General features: G+C 33.5%; 1 pseudogene; it reads right to left on the reverse strand.

Moving 5' to 3' along the window:
* Window positions 1-283: 283 nt before the first annotated feature.
* On the reverse strand, window positions 284-6,055 carry LOC126917347 (transcription elongation factor SPT6-like; annotated as a pseudogene).
* Window positions 6,056-6,467: the final 412 nt, after the last annotated feature.

Here is a 6,467-nt window from a genome sequence, read left to right on the forward strand (position 1 = left end):
AGAAAAGATTCTATAAAAAGAGCATAATGTACATATAAAGAAGGAAAACAACATTTTCATGATAAAATTTGTTTTGCTAAATTGAAATATAAAGTTAAATATAAAATTAAATCATTTCTGTTAATTTCCTCCTTTTTTATGTACATATATATTACACACTTCTCGATCAAAATTGTACATTTGTAGCAAAAACCTCAGAAAAGATTCTATAAAAAGTGCATAATTTGTACTAGTAATACATATTTGATATAGAAAATGCTTTGTGCCAATTAACAGAAAATGAAACCATACACATTTATGGTTCAATTTACTCTTTTTCTTTTGTTAATAGAGTATACTCTATTCGATAGAGTATTGTTTCAAATAACCAATTGTTCTAGCTACATATACATGTAAAACGTATGATTATCAACTTTCATCATATAGGGGAGTACCATCTCCACTTAGACATACTCCGGGGACTAGAATTTGTAAATGGAGTTTCTCTAGGAGATTTATAAGACGGAGTACGTGCAGATGGGGTTCTATTGCGCGGAGTTGCTCTCCCATTTTGATCTTCTTGATTTCGTGGCGTTTTTCTAGATTCATCATATCTTGGAGTAGTATTATTATAATTAGAAAATGAATTAGAAGATTGCTTTGATCGAGCCCATGCTTCCGCCGCTTTTGTCCAATTCGTTGCATTAGATGTACTAGTGACAGATCTATGTGATCTTGCAGTTGTATGTGAATTTGAATTCATTGCTGGAGGAATTGGTTGTAAGAATGGTCCTTGAGAGTGGCTGGGTGTTTGTGGATGATGAGGCGTGTGGTGTGGTGTATGATAGGGGGTCATAAACGGAGTTTGGCCGGAAGGCGTATAAGGCGTACTTCCATACATTCCATAATTATTAACACTAGCAGCTCCTGGAGTGTATGGTGGATAATGATGTGGAGTTTGATTTGCTACTTTCGAGAGTGAATGTAACATGTCGTGTGGCATATTCTGTGCTACCCTCTGTATTGTATCTGCATTCACTCCTGAAAAAAAAGAAACAGACAAAAAGGAAGTTAATTTCAGTAGAATAAAAATTATTATAGGATCCAAATTCTTAGTAATATGAAACTTACCATTCACTCCTGGAGTACCATTGTATGGTGTTCTGGAAGTCATAGTTCCATGTGGAGTACCAGGTGTAGCTTGTCCTGGCATAGGATCTCTAAAGTGTTCTTTGAACCAGCGGAACAAGTCATTTATTCTATTAAACATTTGATCTCTAAATCGAAATCCATCGGCTATTACAGTAACATATTCATGACGGCAACGAGTTCGTGGTAAATACGAAAGTAAAAATTTTCCAGGATAATTCTAAAATGTATAACAAAAAATATTAATTTAATTGAAAAATAAAAATTTTGAAGTAGGAATATAAGCAAATATTAAATATTTTCGAACATACCTTAGTTGCAGATACAATATATGGTATTCCTCCAGGATTTTGCTTCTTCTGTTCCTTCAAAATTTCTTCTGCTTTATCTTTAATGCCTTCTACGCTTGTTTTGTAATATTTAAAATCTAAAAGTTCCGAAGCATAAGCAGCCATCGGATTAATATGTCTAGCGATAATTTCATCCAAATCTTCAAATTCTTCATTGCCAATCCATAAACTGCGACCCAAAGAGAATGCATTTTCTTTGCCTTCTTCCCTTACATCAATATGTTGATAAATATTTTCTGTAACTTTCCATGTTACGGTCAAATGATCGGCTCCCTTACTGCTAGGTCGTATTATTGCTTCCCCTTGCCTCATAGTTGGCATTAACTTTTCAGCTTCTGCAAAACTTATATTATGGAAACTAGGATGAACTATAAGACGTTTTACATAAGTTTGTCGTTGTTGTAATTTCTTAGCATCCTCATCTGTTTTCATATCTTTTTCTTCTGCCTCTACTTCATAATAAACGTCTCGCTGAGGTCTCCATTCGTGATTTTTATCAATAAGATCACTCGTCTTGCTAGTACATTCGACACTAAATCGTTCTACTTCGATCTTAATTATACGACAATGAATTACTTGTCCGACACGTACTCTTTCCTCTGGACTAGCGACATGTTTATCAGACAGATTTTTTACGTGAATGTATCCAGATATTCCATTATCCAACCTTAAACGAATTCCAGTTGCTTTCCCCGGACATGCACCGGCATCAAAATGATTCCATACCTCGAACAATTCTGGAAAATCGTTTTTCAAGCAGAATGGGCATTGCCATAATCCGGTTTCATCATTTCGAACAGGATTCGCTTGATCTAATTGATCTCCTCGAGGTCTTCTATGGCTTATACCAACAACTGTTGCCAAAATTAATTTACCGACATAGAAAGTTTCCGGAGTTTCTTTAGTCAAAATATCAAATAATTGTTCAGTATTTAGAGATTGGTAAGGTACACGGAGATCTTTGTATCTACAATTCAGTTCAGCTCTTATATCGTAAAGAGTAATGCACTTGTTTCCAAAACACTGTCTTTCAAGCTCTTCTGCAAATGCATCTAAATCTAAATCTTTTAATCTTTCTGGTGATTCAAGAATTTCTTCTAGGGCACCAGCAGGATTTGCATTTTCATCATCATACTCTAAAGCATCTACTGCCATTTTTCTTGCCCATTCATATGTCTCTGGATGTACACGCGAGCCATCTAGTACTTCCACATATGCCTCTGTGCTATCTCCTAAACTATTTGTATCAATTTTAATAAAACCAGCACAATTGACAAACACTTTAGGTCCCATATGACATGCTGTTATAAGCTGTGTTCTATTTTCTAATCTCTGATTAGTTTGTTTCAAAATCTTAATCAGAGCCTGTGCTTTTCTAGGTCCCAAGCCACATACAAATTGTACTAGGTTTGCTGTATAAGGCTGCTGAACTGCTCTATTTAAATCTACTCCTACTTCATTTATACGATTTATAAATTCCAAATATAAATTTTCTATAAGATCATCTTTAGAAAGTTGATCTTGCAAAGGATGATATTTAAGGCACAGAATTTCTTCATCTATGGTACACAACTGAGAGAATTCTAATAGAGGATCTTGTATTTTTCTTGCTAAAGATATAGCTTGTCTTAACAATTCTGGATAATCTCTGAACTCAGATATACTTCTATTACTATTTGCATAAACTTTAGTAAGTTCATTATCACATATTTCCACTTGGATTGTAGGAAATTGTCCTTCTTTTGCAAGATTAGCTATACATTCTTTTATATCAGATACAATCATTAATGCTTCTCTAGATTCACCACTTACTACCACAACATGTGGTTTCTTTGTGGCAATAAAATTTTTAATTCCAAGCAACTGTGCCTTTTTCAATGTCTTTTCACTTTCCATAAAACTATTTTTACGTTTCAATAAATGCGGTAATCTTAGGTAATCAGTACATTCTCCTTCTGGAGAAATTATGCAAGCAAAGGCGGCTTGAGACGGATCAGGCACATATGCCAAACCCATCACACGAATTCCTTTGCTAGTATTCCAATCTTCGTCATCTTCATCGGGAAATTCACAAGTATATGGAGCAATTTTTATCCAATTGTACATTTTGCGGCAACACGCTTTCATAACACATTCTTTTGCTTCTAATAAAAGATTGGATCTCAATTCTTTTTTCAATTGAGGTATAATAATCCGATTTAAAGCTACTTCAACACTGCCAGTTCTTAATGCATTCCAATCTTGGACACTTTTACTAAATTCGTCCCTATAATATAGTTGCTTTATTTCATCGATATAATTATTGCTAGTATTTCCTTCTATCACGTCACTAAAGGAAAGTGTAATTAATTTATCTTCTTCTGCTACAATTAGTTTTAAGAATTGATCACCAACAAGATCCCGTACAGGTTTATTTTTAAGATATTTTAATCCATAGATGGCATGCCCTTCATCTATCTCCTTTATTCCTTTTTTAGTTGGTTTTACGGATACTTTTGCTCTCTCCATATACATTTCTCTAACGCATTTACGAACTAATGGTTCGTGCGCCAACTGAATCGCAACCATTAATTGTGCAGCTTTAAGTACTTCGTCACTTGTTGTAAATATTGCAGAACAAAAATCATTTGCTACTATTGCAGGTTCTATTGGATCTTGATCTACTTCATGACGCTGATAATTGTCTTGAAGATTTTCAGCAAAATGTTCGGGTGAGAGACCAAATTTTTTAATAAATCCGTCTAGGCCAGCTTTTCTGCAAATATAGTAAGGACCTTTTCTAATCGGCTGCTTTAATGATTCGTCTATTTCTTCTTCTTCATCTTCTACATCAGCAATTTCAGGTAGATCTTCTCCAAGTTGTTGCTGTCTTTTCTTCAATTTAGCTTCCCTTTGTGCTTGTTTTTTCTTCTTATGTGCACTTTCTTGCATGGATGACACATCCTGATTATAATACAACATAAAATGTCGATAAATATCATTTAATTCTTCAAAAGTTTGAGCATTTTTAAGTCGTTCAATATCACCGTCTTTAATAACTCGTATGTTGTCAGGTAATGGAGCATCTGGATTTTTCATAATCTCATCTAATTGAAAATTCCTCATCTTCTCAAAGAGTTTCACTAAATTTTCTTTTCTTTGTTTAAGTTGGCACCATTTTATGTCAAACTTATAAATTTTCCACAAATCATTGATGTTTAACTCTGGCAACACGTATTCTTTTCTATAAAATGCAATAAACGGAACTTCAAAGTTCTGATTACGCATAAAATCTAAAACTTTCTTAATTTTGCCGATTGTTTGCGGACCCTTTTTAGCTCTTTCTTTGGCTTCTTCATTTAGATGAGAATCTTGTATTGAAATTGTTGGTTGACAGAATGCCTGTTTATATATCCATTCAGCTTCAAGATCTAATTCATCCGAATCTTCCACTGTAGGTATAATGGGAACAACGCGAAGTTGCATACGTTCAGGAATGTCTGTAATACGAATCTCATTGTCCACATCGGTGAAGTGTCCACGTATAAGTTCACTAGGTTCATATACTTCAAAAATACTTTTCCTTGTGCTCTTTCTCTTAAGATGTTTTTTTGATCGCCATGGGCGGTCTTCTGCATCATCATGACTATATTCATCATCTTCCTCTTCTTCCTCTTCAAACTCATCCTCTTCATATTTCCCAAATTCGTTATAATCAAAATCAATGCCAAAAATATCTTGGGCTTCTTGCAATGCAGCATCCGTATATGTAGGTCTTTTCTTTCTTCTCTTTTCGGTTATGGGTATTCCATCACCATCCACAATAAAATCATCTTCGTCATCACTTTCTTCCTCATCATACCTTTCCACTTCATCTCTGTGGTCAACTTCACTTCTTTCTTCATCCTCGTCTCCAGAACCTTGAAACAATTCATTGGCAATAGCATCTCTTCCATCGTCTATCTCTTTTTCTTCTTCCACTTCTGACTCTTCATCTTGTATTTTACGTAAACGCTTAAAACGACGTTTCCTTTCAACTTTAACTCCTAAATTTTCTTCAAGTAGGTCATAATCTTCATCTTCTAAACGATCATCAAAATCTTCATCATCACTTTTTTTACGTTTTCTAGAATCAGCAGATCCATCACTATCTTCACCATCATTGTCATCATCGATAGGACTATCATCAATAAGTCCGGGAACTTCTCCATCATCTTCTAGATATTAAACATACATATAATTTAAAGGAAGATGTTTCTAAGTATCAGTAAATATTAATTTACATATTATTAATGATGTATAAATCTTGACTCTAATATTTAATGTATAATGAATAAATAATATATATATATATATATAATAATGTCTAAATAATATATATAATATGTATAAATAATATATATAATGTATAAATAATAATATTTAATGTATAAGTAATAATGTATTTCCTAGGACCTTAAAAAGCTTTGAAAGAAACAGTAACTAAATACTTTTTTGTATCAAAAATTTCACATACCTTCGTCGTCATATTCATCCTCACTGTCCTGCATTGCTTCTAATTTTTTAAGTTTCTTCTTTTCTTTAACATCAAGTTGTTGCTCTTCCTATAAAATTATGAAACATTAGATATGTTCACAATTATTATATGTTCACAAATAATTGCACGTATTTCACTATTTTATTAGTTACCTCACTTTCTTCTGCTTCAAAATCCAAATAATGTGCCATTTTCTATTAGAAATATAAGAATTTTTCGAAAAAATATATAACAAAGCAGAATAACAGACGGAAGAATCGTACTACGGCGCAAGAAGCACTGACTGATCGCTACAGCTGTTTAATACTACGCGTCTATGGGTATTGTGATCGTCCAGAAACTTTCTTGGTGGGGCAACTTTCTTTGTAGTATAGTTCCTTAATCCGCCGCTGCAGTAAGTAACGGCTCTGCGATCGAGTTATGAATAATTTTTTTTTATAGTAAGTAGCCAGTTTACATTATTAAAATAATGT

The sequence above is a fragment of the Bombus affinis genome, chromosome 6 (genome assembly GCF_024516045.1).
Source record: "Bombus affinis isolate iyBomAffi1 chromosome 6, iyBomAffi1.2, whole genome shotgun sequence".
NCBI lineage: Eukaryota > Metazoa > Arthropoda > Insecta > Hymenoptera > Apidae > Bombus > Bombus affinis.